Source organism: Vespa velutina, chromosome 3 (genome assembly GCF_912470025.1).
Source record: "Vespa velutina chromosome 3, iVesVel2.1, whole genome shotgun sequence".
NCBI classification, from domain to species: Eukaryota; Metazoa; Arthropoda; class Insecta; order Hymenoptera; family Vespidae; genus Vespa; species Vespa velutina.
The window spans coordinates 10,168,868-10,182,266 of NC_062190.1; the positions used below are offsets into that span (position 1 = coordinate 10,168,868).

The window sequence follows — 13,399 nt, forward strand, 5'->3', positions numbered from 1 at the left end:
TTCACTTTCTTTTTTCTTGCTTTTTTTCTCCTCTCTTTTTCTTTTTTTTTTTTTTTTGTTTTTCTTTTCTCTTTCAACAGCCTCCCGTTCGACGTTAAACATTTCGACGTTAAATAAATCCCAATGGAAGAAACAATTTCGATCGAATCAAATGAAAAAGATTGATAAATCATAAATAACCTCATAGATAGAGAATATATTATGTCTCTGATAAATATATAATCTTAAGATATATACATAGTTACTGTAGAACACGTGGTCGTCGACAGTTATTCGACGATGTCAAGAGAATACACGAGTGGAGAGAAACGAGTCGGGTAAGATCCGAGCAACACGTGATCGGGGCCCCCTCTCTCGTATGCAACAGAATTGACAGGCAATAACGTTCGTGCTGTCGAGCTAACGGCACGTGTGCACAAAATTTTCAAGTTTTCACCGTTGAATATATGGCGATGAAAGGCGAGCCGACTAAAACCATGTTCTACGAACACGTATCTTGTTACAAACTTACTTTTAAAGGGGGAGAAGGCTTCGTCTGTAGTCGGTCGTTTACCGTCAAACTTCTATCAAACTCTCGTGATAAAAATTTAACGCCGGAAGTCTACTCGGAACTGTCTAACTATATCCGTTGAGGTTTATAACGTTGATCGAAATTCGATTCGATCGATTGATTCGATCGAACGCCTTTTTTCATCTTCTTATAATTATAATAATTCTCAAAGAAATATAAGCGATATACTTTATTGGTTTAATGGCCAATGAAATCTGAAAAGGAGAAATTATTAACGAGGAGAGAGAGAGAGAGAGAGAGAGAGAGAGAGAGAGAGAAAGAACAAAAAAAAGAAAAAATGAACAAAAAAAGAGAGAAAGAAAAAAAAGAGGAACGCTCGATGTAAAGCTTCGAATGAACGTTTAATTCTCTCGTACATAATATCAATAACAATGCAATGTCATAACAATTCCCATTCAAGTAGCATTGGAAGCGAGATGAATAAAGTTTTCTTTTTCTCTCTCTCTCTCTCTCTCTTTTTCTTTTTTTTTTTTTGTTCGCATTACATCGAACACGTTCGTTTTGTATTTTCACACGGATTACTAACGCCTTCGTTCCCTTTTGTACTCTTCCTTCTCTTTTTATCTTTCGCAAAAGTTTTACCCTTTATGGGTGAGAAAATATATCGCAGCATCCTTTTCTCCCCTTGCAAATTATTCCCTTTAAACAAGTTTCCTTTCGAATTCGTAGAATTTAAAGGGCCAACTATTCCCTATTCTTTCAACCCTATACTTTATTTCTCTTTTGAAGTTGAAAAAGAAAGATAGAAAGACAAAAAGATAGAAAGATAGAAAGAAAGAAAAAAAGAAAGAAAGAAAGAAAGAAAGAAAGAAAGAAAGAAAGAAAGAACGGGGCAAACGATTTTCGCGTTAGCTGGCTCGTGGCAAGCGAAGAGCATATACGTGAAACCAAAATGGCGGTTAATGGACCGTAGCAATAAAGCGAACGGTGTTACATCGCTTTCTCCTTCTTTTTCCGCCTCTTTTTTCTCTCTCTCTCTCTTTCTCTCTCTCTCTCTCTCTCTCTCTCTCTGTTTCTCTCTGTTTCTCTCTGTTTCTTGGTATACGAGTACAAAACGGAACTTTCCGCGATCAGGGGGCAATAACTCTAAATATCGAGGTATCGGTCCGTACGGTCGTTTCTCCGGATTAGTTCGGCACGGTTAACTGAATACCTACTTCTGGCAAGTATAACATTCTACCAGCACGCTCGTTAGACCAATAGCATTTCATCTCTTCTTTCCAAGATCTTTTCTTCGTCCACGTAGATATATGCTTAATAACATCTTCCTTTTTTTTTTTTTTTCTTTTTTTTTCACCTACTTCCATTATTTTCCATCGGTATCGTTTATAAAAAAAAAAAAAAAAAAAAAAAAGAACATTTTCCCTGAGATAATTGAAGAGGGATTGTTCAAGAAGAAAATGATCTTTTGAAAATTCCAAACTTGGACATGTCGTAATTTAATTAACTCGTACTTTAATAACAATTTATCGCTTGGTAATATTTTTACGTGATTACTTGTATCTTCGAAATGTTTCTTCCTTTTTTTTTTTTTTTTCTTTTCTTTCCTTTTTATTTTCTCGCTTTTTCTTATTGTTCTTTCGTCTTCTTCTTCTTCTTCTTCTTCTTCTTATTCCTTTTTTTTTCCTCTTTTTTGTTTTCTTTTTTTCGATTTTTTTCGCGCAATTAGCAAAGGTTAAAAAAAAAAGTTTTATCCGTGCTGCCAGTTTCACACGAATACTTTTCCTAGGGAAAGGCATACTCCTCCCTTGCTTGAATTCCATGCGCTCCGTTGAACGCACTCTTTCTTCTTGTTGGAGAATTTACATTGTTTGCGTTTAACGTTTCCAACGGTTTCTCATTTTTTTTATCCCCTCTACCTCTTTTACTTGCTTTCTCTCTCTCTCTCTCTCTCTCTCTCTCTCTCTCTCTCTCTTTCTCTTTCTCTTTCTTTCCTTCCTTCGCAACACTTGGCATAACGATACGAAGCTGCAACCACACGTGGCTACATAAATAACACATTCCAGCGTAACTTGAATTTGTTGTTATCATTGTTAAAACGAGCGTTTAAAGCTTGACCGGTCGGGGAAAACAAGAAAAACAAAAAAAAAAAAAAGGAAAAAAAAGAAAGAAAGAAAGGAAAAAAAATAAAGCTTAAAATTCGTAAACTTAAAAAGCTCTTTCTCTTGTCTGACCGATGACAATTCAGAGAAAATAAAGTGTAAAATAAAATATAACGATGGAGTTCCCCTCGAAAAACTTATTTTCTTATCTCTCGACGATGGTTTGGTTTTACTCATGCATTTTTAGAGGCGTAGTTATTAAATCTTTAGATTTAAAACCGTATCAGTTGTCCGATCATTTCGAAGAATGTTTTTAATCGATTATGCGATGGCCTCTTATCAATTGTTAAAATCTTAACTATTATTATTAGTAGACATTTCGTAAAACTTGTCTCGACGTTATAATACTTCATTTTCTCTTATACTTTATCTCAGCCCATTGGGAACAACTTTTAATTCTTCCTCGTTTCACTATCTTTTTAAAACCATCACCCTCTTTTAATAACAAAGTACCCGTTCGTCCCTTTTACGAACTCGAACGTGAGACAATTTCGCTTACGAGGATTTAACATAGCGCGGATTATTATAAATTATGAAGAAAAGAAGTCCGATCTTTAGCAGTTTCTCTACTGGTGAGTAGTTAAAAATGCAAGGAACACCAAAGTAAAGAAGGAAGAAGAAGAAGAGGAGATCGTTCGAGTGTAGGTTGATACTCACGAAAATCGTTCGCTCGAGCTTGCAATATTAAAAACCACCCTCTTCACCCTCTCTCTCCCACGTTTCATCTCCATCCATCGACCCGCTTCGCTCACGTTCTCCGCTTGGAATTGAAACAGCCGAATTCATGAGACTACTTTCTTCCAAGTTTCCAAAGAGTGATCTCGAGAAGTTCTAGTGTTAAGCTTTCAAATTCGCGATTGGCAAATTCTCCTTTCTCCCTCCATCTTCTGCTCCTCTCTCTCTCTCTCTCTCTCTCTCTCTCTCTCTCTTTTTCTCTTTATTCTTCTTTCTTCTCTTTGCTTCACTCCTTACTGAAATAAAGTAACGCTTGGTTCTGGACCGTTCCCTTTTACGAATAGTACCGGATTATAAATGAGTGGACGACGTTACAAAGTTGTATTTTCATAGAACGGTCGCACCTACTTCTTCAAGCAATTAGTACCATTTGAAAAGTCATTAGTCAAATATTCTGCCACTTTGATGGCCTTTTGTCGACGTTCAACTAATTGACGTTCACTTTGCGAAGAAACGAAAGTTCTCGTATAAAGGACAATCGTCACTTTCTTAATTATTAAGAGTTTTTGAATATACGACAATTCGCCGCAAATTTCTTCGTTCCGTCTCATTCGGAATAATATAATTTGTAAGAGAAAAGCAAAAGAAAAAAAAAAAAAATAAAAGTAAAATAAAATAAAACTAGTAGCTTTATTTTCGATGTTTTTTTTTTTAAATACATAAATTTTTAAAGGATCGTGAAGCTCGATAAAGCGAATTATTTTCAAAGGCCACGTTTTCTTTGAAAGTACGAAAATACCAAGGGAGCATCAACGTCCGAAGGAAATCTCATTAGCATAAATAGAACGTACGCGGACGTATAATGGCCGACAAGAGGAACAATTTCCGTAGCAAGGAAAAGCTCCTACAGGATCCACGGGACGTCACAAAATGGACATTTGGAGTCTCATGGAAACGTTTCTGGAACGTGTTTGTGAGATCCTATGGAACGCGCTTTTACATGGGTCGATTTTGCGCTGTAGGTACTACGCGGGAAAGACAAATGCGTTGCCACAAATGTTCCACGCAATTACGTTCTTCTCGTTTCTAGTAAGATACCGCCCGTAATTTTTCCCCTATTATTTTTCTATTTCTGTCTCTTCTGCTCTCTCTCTCTCTCTCTCTTTCTCTCTTTCTCTCTTTATTTCTTTCTTTCTTTCTTTCTTTCTTTATCTCTTTTTACTGTCCGACTGAGCACGATTATTTCGTTCTGATCGTTTCCAGAAGAAATATCTCGCGTAGCTCGCGGCACTATTGAAACAACGAATCGATATCGCAATCGTTCGAAGGAAGAAAGGAGAAAAAAAGAAAAAAGGAAAAGAAAAGAAAAAAGAAAGAGAGAAAGAAGACTCACCGAGCGATTACCCACGTGGTACGTGTACCTCTTCGTCGTCTCCTCCTTCGAAATCGTCCGACAGAGAAAGGAGCTTCTAACGGGTTCGCATAGAAGAAAAGAGGGAAAGATGAACGAAAAGTAGAAAGAGAAAGAGAGAGACAGCCAGACAGATAGACAGACAAAAAGACAGAGAAAGAAAGAAAGAAAAAAAGAGAGAGACGGGAGAGAGAGAGAGAGAGAGAGAGAAAGAGAAAGAGAAAGAGAAAGAGAGTATGAGAAAGGATTGCCCTGAAGGTAGTTCTCTACCTGGCGGAAACTTGGAAATCCTTTTATTTACTCCACCCGTGACGGTACCGAACGTGCCTGTCGTTGAGGATACTTTTGAATCGAAAAGAAAGTAAGAAAGAAAGAGAAAGAAAAGAAAGGAAAAAAAAAAAGAAAAAGAAAAGGAAAAAAGAAGCGGAAATAGAGATAGTATGGATCGAGCTATGTACGTCCATTCACATTCTTCGAGGACATTCAAGAACGTTTCTTCGTAAATCGGCAAGAGACGAAAGGAACTTTCGGATAAGTTAAATCAAAGTGGTGAAAGAGGGTGAAAGGTGCAACTGTATCGTCTGGCCTATCGCCCTTTCTTTTTAACGAGAAGGTCGACCGGTAAAGTTCTATTTTACTGCTATTAACTTACTCCCATGTGAAAACGAGCAATGAGAGAGAGAGAGAGAGAGAGAGAGAGAGAGAGAGAGAGAGAGAAAGAGAGAGAAGGTTTGAATTCATGTAAAATTCATCGGAGCTTACTCGACGGTATACCCTGACACGTTGGAAAATGTTGGAGAGTAAAGTTTCTCTTTTTTTTTTGTTTTTTTTTTTGTTTTTTTATTTCTTTTTTTAACCCTTTTCGCCGAGAGAACGATGATGGGTGACCTTCTCATATGACTTTTTAAACGTTCAATCTTTTTTTTCCTTTTCATTCTCAACAACATCCAGATATATAACTATTTCCTTCGAAAGTTCTAAAATTAACAAAAAAAAAAAAAAAAAAAAAAAGAAAGAAAAAAAAAGAGAATACTTCAATCGATCTTATCGCAAAACATTATCATCTATACACAATCTTCCATTTGCAGGTTCAATGATGTGAGTGGTCGTACACACCGGAGAACATCAAATGTCAAACATCACAATGGGGTGAATAAGGTTAGTTACCCCTTTATTCCTACGCTGCATTAACTATAGAACGTTCGCATGAACGAACGATGTTACACTAGCGACACGATAATTTCCGGAATCCATTTATATTACATAAATAGGATACGCTCGATAAATATTTTTTTCGTGGTTATTTTTCCACCCCCTCCACCCCTCCCTCCATCCCTCCTTCCTCTCTCTTTGTCCGTTTTATTATGTTGTTTTTTCTTTTTCATTTTGTTCCTTTCTTTTCTTATACGCAAAACACTTCGTGAGAAAAGAAACAATTTTCGTTTGATGTCAATGATTCATTTGGAAAATTCGTTCGTTTCTTCTTCACATTCTTCTTATCATTGGAATTACACAGAGTCAGAGATACTTGCAGTTATCTCTCAACGCAGGACACTTCCGTTTCCATTGGACGCGATGTTGTTTACAGAACTCTTCAACTGGCCGTATCCGAAAACTCGGATACATTCTCAAAACTTACATGATGAACGTTTCAAGTGAGTCAAACTTAGTGAGACGAGTTTCTCGATTCGTTTTCGTCCTTTTCCTATTTCCAACGACTAAACGTCAAAAACGAGAAGATCGTAATTGCTATTGGTAGAAATTTAACTCGACTTGGTCGATTCTTTTCTCGAGATATTTCCTTTTATCCCTCTTTTTCTTCTTCTTTTTTTTTTTCTTTTTTTTGTCTTTTTTTCTTCTCTTTTTACGAGAATACAACCTCCTTTTTGAGAAAGTTAAGAGACAAACGGCGATAAGTTTTACGATACACAAACGCAATAAAAAATATATTTTTATCTTCGTCAGAACTATCCTTGAAATTACAGTTTTGCGATCGTGGAGAATGTTCCTAAGAAAAAGTTAGATCTGGGATTAAAAGGTTGCTATAAGGAAGGAAAATAAACTCGAAAATAGACTCGTTAAGAAGGAGGAGTCTTACGCGAGACAAACTTATCGCGACGAAGGTTATTGACCACGTATGTACGTACCTACGTACACAACGTATACAAATACATGGACTTGCACTATTTATATTACTATATGGACGACAGTAAAAGAGAAAAAAAAAGAACAGAAGAAACAAAAAGAAAAAAAGGAAGAATATGTAAATAAGAAAATTATTATATTAATAGGTATTATTATAGTACTTACGATAAGTGATGTTTTTACTATAATGAAAGAAAAAAAAGAGAGGAAATAAAAAGAAAGAAATTAATTCACGATTAATAACAGTCTGCTTCCTTACGTTTCCTCTAGGATCCTAGTTACCTTTTTCTTCCGTCGTTATTGTTGTAAACTACGATTTAGTTGGCAAAAACATATCGCGAATGGTGCAATGAATGTCCCGAGCATCGATGTAATTAGCTGAAAACAATTTACTGTGTCGGCAAGCTTGCTCGGCCGCGCGGGAGGTCCACGCGTTTTTCATTACGCGTTTAAACGGACCATTAGTTTAGCTGGTGTCCGTTATAAAAGCAAGTAGCGCGAGGAAACGCGTTTGCCACTTCGTGATCGCCACTTTGGTAAATGTATTGTGACGTTTGCGTGCGTGTTTTCATGCCGTTCTTTCATAAGTTGATTCACACCGCGAACTCGTGGTTAACGTGTTATAAGAAACACCGGAAGAAATCTATCCACCCTGATGCGCTTCATTTCGTGTCTTTTAGACATCTCGAATGACAGGAAGTAATTTAGATGACTCAAGAGAGGGATATCACGAACGGTTCATTTCACACTCATTTTAATGAACTAATTGTATTCAATTGTACCAAGTTACGATCGAACGTCCAATCCTATAAACACGAAAATACTCTCTTCGGTTATCATTCAGCATTCAATGAGTACCTCGATGATAATTCGATAATCTGTTAATTCTACTAGTAAAACGATTCATTAAATGCTTATAGAGGTTGTTACAGTGGGGAAATATACATTGAACGATACGCCGACGTTGAAGTGATCATTTCAATCGTTAATAATGTATAGAAAATAATTCGAAATGCTTTGCATTTCGATAGTCACCATACGATAAGATCATATTACCATTGATAAATAGAGAATCATATTGTATATACATATATATGTATATACAATAGACATATGTATGTATATATAAAAAAATTCTTTTTTTTTTTTTTTTTTTTTCAAATTAACAATAGCTGGCGAAATGAAATTCTTTCAATGGTTCTCGATGGAATGCCATTTCATTGTATAACGATATTTAAAATTTATTTATTGCATCTTTCTTTTTTTCATATTTCATCATAGAAAAAAAAAGCAAAAGAATTGCGCACAATAAATCTCGACAAGAAGTGGATGGTTGAGAGGGGCTGGAGGGAGAATGAGGGGAAGCCGAGAACGAGGAAGCGTTGAAAGTCTTAGTAAATGAGAAGAGAAAACTCTTGGCCGTACCGAGGGAAGGAATAGCACTAACATCAGCATCGCCAGCGTAGAAAATTTTCTTCCCTGTTTTGCGGAAAAATATTGGCGGTATCTAGCGTCGTTAAGATTAGGTACTCTGGTAACACCGTACATATCCGCTATTACGCGGCTAGAGGTTAGATATTTAACGGAGAACTTACCCGTGGCGTCGCGGAATAGCGCAAGAATATTTACACGAGCAACGTTTGGTGCTTTCCGCGCTAATAAACCGTTCTACCGGCTCCTCCTTGCTAATTACTCAGTGAATGAGCCTGAATCCTCTCTTTCCCTCCTCCTACTCTTTCTCCTCCTTCTCATCTTGCTCCTACAGCTGCTCCTTCTATCCTCGATCCTTTTCTCCTTATCCCTCTCTCTCTCTCTCTCTCTCTCTCTCTCTCTCTTTTGTCACTTACTTCAGTTTCCTTCGAGTCATCTCACTGTCAACGACTTTCGACTACACCCACAGAAGAAGAATCTTCTTATACCCTCTCCCCCCTCACCCACCTATCACCACACCCACCATCGTCCTACTCTTGTGCTGTCTCGACGAAATGAAAGATATGCTTGGTATCTCGGCATGCTGATACCTACCATACCTATAAACTACTGCTTCATTGTCTCGTAAAAGCTCTATCTCTTTCTCTCTCTCTCTCTCTCTCTCTCTCTCTCTCTCTCTCTCGTTCCATATATCCTACGAGAGATCCTCCGGGTATAATTAGTCATTCGCATCGAATTCGTGGAAACGGGCGTTTAATCGGTACCCCGTGTGAAATTCTCACGAATGTTTTTCTTTACGATTTTATCCCGATTATTTTTCGTATAAATATTTGCCCAAGATAGTACAGACGGATAAACGGTAAAGTAAAAACGAGAGAGAGAGAGAGAGAGAGAGAGAGAAAGAGAGCGAGAGAAAGAGAGACGGAAGAAAGGTCGAGTTGAAATAAGACAGAGGAAATCCGTGAATCATTAAAGGGTATAATTAAAAGGAAAAAGAAAGAAAGAAAGAAAGAAAGAAAGAAAGAAAAAAAAAATAAGAAGAAGGAAAAGAAAATAAAAAAGAAAAAGGCATCAAGAAAAGTGAGATACATCTCTGAATCAACGCGGCACAAAATTATCCTCCTTTACCTTCGAAAGAAACTCGCACGAAAGTTTTGCCTTGAGAGCGCGCGAGTTAGAGACTGAGAGAAATAGAATTAGAGGGCGCGAAGTGGGAGACAGTAAAGTCGAATAATTAAGGGTGACTCTTGGGAGTCGGCGAACATCTTTAATTCGGTACGGAGCAGCCCGTTAATATTAAACTCAGACATCTTCTTCCCTCGTCGAAAGAGAAACATTTTATTTTGTGAGCACTGTATTCTCTCTCTCTCTCTCTCTGCGACGATCTCGAGTATCCAACGCGACGAACTAAACTCTTATTCCATCTCTCTCTCACTCTTTTTCTCCCCTTATCTCTCTATCTCTCTTTTTATTCCTCTCTTTCTCTATTTGTCCTTTCTAAGAAATAGAGCACGTTTTCTTAGCTCGTTATTAAAGCTCCTCCCTCTTCCGTCCGTTCGAGAGCACAAGTTCTCTCGTCCCTTTCAGTTCCTATAAAAGCCAAAGGGTACTCGAGGACGTTCGTGGACGTTCTTCTTCTCTCTTTCTACCAAAAACGAAATCTCGCGGAAGATCTTTCCTCGTGATTTTTCTCAAAAGGGATATTCTCTTAAAGGTTGAATCAAATCGGGCCACAATTTAACTTCGATGTATTATAGAGACCAATAAAAATTTTCCTATGGAATCAGGAGAAAAAGAGAAAGAAAGAGAGAGAGAGAGAGAGACGATCTTATTGGAAATATTTCGAAAATAAAATTTTTTTAACGATTAAGAAAAACGAAAAAGAAGAAAATCGTATTAAATTCGAAGAAAGGAGACAATTCAAAATCGGTGTCTCGATGGCATCTTCGCTAAGAGTACTTCTCCTTCTTGCAGGACACTGACGAAGGACGATCTAACAGATTGCCAGAGGGTTTAATTAAGAGGGCGTGTTGTTGGTGACTCGTCGTTGATCAATAGCTAAAGGGGTGCTACCAGTTACCCCATAGACTACGAATATCCCCCTTCGTCTCGACGCTTTCGTCTTTTCCCCTTTCACGTTCATGTTATATTCGGTTCTGTCTCTCAATCTATATAACTCTTCTCTCTCTCTCTCTCTCTCTCTCTCTCTCTCTCTCTCTCTCATATCTTTCTATCTTTCTCTTTCGTCTCTCTTCGAAACGAGCTTCGATTCCTGAAGCTGGACACTAATACTCGACAGGCTCTTTGATGTTTCCAGACTATTAAGAGAGCCGTTGTCATCGCGTTGTCATGGATACCTTCGCTACTTCGCGTCTACTATCTAACTGAGAGAGAAGGTTCCTCTTGGCCTCCTTTCCCGTTTAGAAATTAAATGATCCACCTCTCTGACGGGTCCACGTAGTGTTGGCAGATTACAGTAAATGACATACTTATCGATGATGCGTATTATGAAATTAACACGGTCTTTTCCTCTGTAACACTTTATCGCTATTCCATCGATGTATTCTCGTTCACTCGGAACGATTAAGCGCACTTTGACTTGCTCAAAATGAAATCTTTAAAGGAACGAACGAACGAACAAACGAGAACGATCCTCCTTGTTCTCTCGTCGTTGGATTATTGGAATCGAGTGGGAAACATCGTTGATTTCTTAAGACGTATAAAATGAAATTTTAACTTTTACATGCTCCTAAATACTTCTCGTCTTCGTTATTAAGTAGTAATCTCGAGATAATTGAAACGAAGTCATTTCAAATTGACAAATGTATATTTGTATATACGACAGAGATTGGCGGACTACTGCTTGACACAAATTAACTCGCTCGATGAGAATGTTGATTTAGCGACCGACAATCGGTCGATATATCTATCTTTACCGACGTCGTACGAACGCTGCTTGAAACGTATGATATAAACGCTCATACAGCTCTCGTTTGAATTACGTCGATATTTGTTCAACGTTTGACGATACGTTTCGTCTCTTTCACCATCGTTTAATATTCGACCCTCGTTTGGTCCCTTTCGTTCACCGAGACATGAGAACAGTATACAAGATTTTTCGAGGCGTATAATTTTCTTAACAAATAATCCAACATCGATCCTCGTATTTTTTTCCTATTAGATTTTCTCGCATCGCTAAATCCTTTTCAAGATTTTTCTTACAATGCATTGAAAAGAACATTTCTCGGGATTTATTTGAAAAAAGGAAAAGGAAAAGAAAAGAAAAAAATAGAGAAAGAGAGAGAGAGAGAGAGAGAGAGAGAGAGAGAGAGAGAGAGAGAGAGAGAGAGAGAGAGAGAGAGAGAGAGAAAGGAAAAGAAAAAAAAGTACAACAAAAAATAAACTTCAAGTCATCTTGACTCTCGACAAAGTCAAAAAGTTCCAACGATCCTACCAACTTCACGAACGCAATTTTGACGTAAACAACTTCTCAACTACCGTCTACCAGCTTATACCACTTTTACTTACATAATTTAAATACAGTCGAGTCTTACGCATCATTCACGATTCGAGTTTCGAAATTTATCAAGGGATATTAACTTTTAAATGAATACTCGACACAATTTTCACAAATATACGAATACATTGACGAGAGGTTCTAATCTTCGTCAATATCGTTTCTGATATTTGTCGATGGATTAAACCTCGCGAGCCCTCCTATCAAATTCACTATCTAATCGGGAGTACGGACAAATATAATCTTGGATTTAGGCTCGCGCTATTCAAAGTTGAGTGAGCTGTTATCTCATCCTGATGCGATCTGTAAATACGAGTTCAAAGATGATTAGATTCAAAATTGTAAATACCAAATCATATTAGTACATACATATCCGGTCTAACCCTCAAACGGCGAAGTTATTGGGGAGTATAGAATAAACGATGTCTCGTATCTGACAGAAGCATCGGGACTGTATTACGATATAATTGTCAATCGCACGGATCGGTGTCATGCTTGGATAGAAATAGGAATCGAACTGATTGGAAGCGATAATTCAAAGATGAAAGGATTTCTAACAGTTCTTCGTGCGTCTTCAATATTTCGAATCCTTACAATGATATAAAATTAAATTAACATTTCGTCATTTACTCTTTTGAAACAAAGGAAAAAGAGGAAAATGATTTTTTTCAAAAAAAAAAAAAAAAAAGAAAAAAAAAGAGAAAGAAAGGAAAAGGAAAAAAAAATGAAACAAAAAATAAGAAAACATTTTTTTTAGACACAGTGGCTCACGTACGTCACATTCGCCATATATATATATATATCTATATATATATATATATATATATAGATATTCGTCGTTCGGTCAAATTGCCAAATTAATACAATAGAATGCCTCGATAAACGGCACTCCACGTCGTGGAAACGCTTGCAGATTGCACGGCCACGAGCTGCCGATCGCAGTGTCCTAAACCACTTAACCACGCTCGGTGCGCCCTAGTGGTTAGACTTGCATTGAAAACGCTCTTGCCACGACGAGCACGACTCTCTCTCTCTCTCTCTCTCTCTCTCTCTCTTTCTCTGTCTCTCTCTCTCTATCTCTCTCTATCTCTCTGTATCTCTCTCTCTCTCTCTCTCTCTCTATCTCTCTCTCCCGTTCTTTCATTCTCTCGCTCACTCTTCGTCTATCTCCTCTCTCTTCCCTGCCGCTCAGTGGACAAATCCTTTGGACTTTCGGAATTCGCGGTATCAACGCATCGTTCCTGAATTCAGGATTAGCAGGCCATGAGCGGCCGCGCGCGCACGCTCGCGAGATGGCCACCGTTACTGTTTGTTACCGGAGTTAACACTAATCCATGTGAAAAGGGAATGGCTGTAGGATAATTTGTGACTTATTGCACTGACAGTTGAAGCTGCCGGAACGCTGGATTAGAACGCTTCGCTTGTGAACGTATGTAACGTAGAACATACATATATACATACATATGTATACATATATATATATATATATATATATATATATATATACATGTGTATGTGCGCGCGTGCGGTTTGTTTTGTATAGATAC

General features: G+C 37.6%; 1 protein-coding gene across 1 annotated transcript in view; it reads left to right on the plus strand.

The window, feature by feature from the left end:
• LOC124948095 (bifunctional heparan sulfate N-deacetylase/N-sulfotransferase) overlaps positions 1-13,399 on the plus strand; it is a 297,073-nt gene that overhangs the window by 21,815 nt on the left and 261,859 nt on the right. Inside the window, exon 2 of the mRNA XM_047491222.1 lies at positions 5,848-5,917. The gene's annotated coding sequence lies outside the window, so the exon portion shown is untranslated. The remainder of the gene's footprint in view (positions 1-5,847; positions 5,918-13,399) is intronic.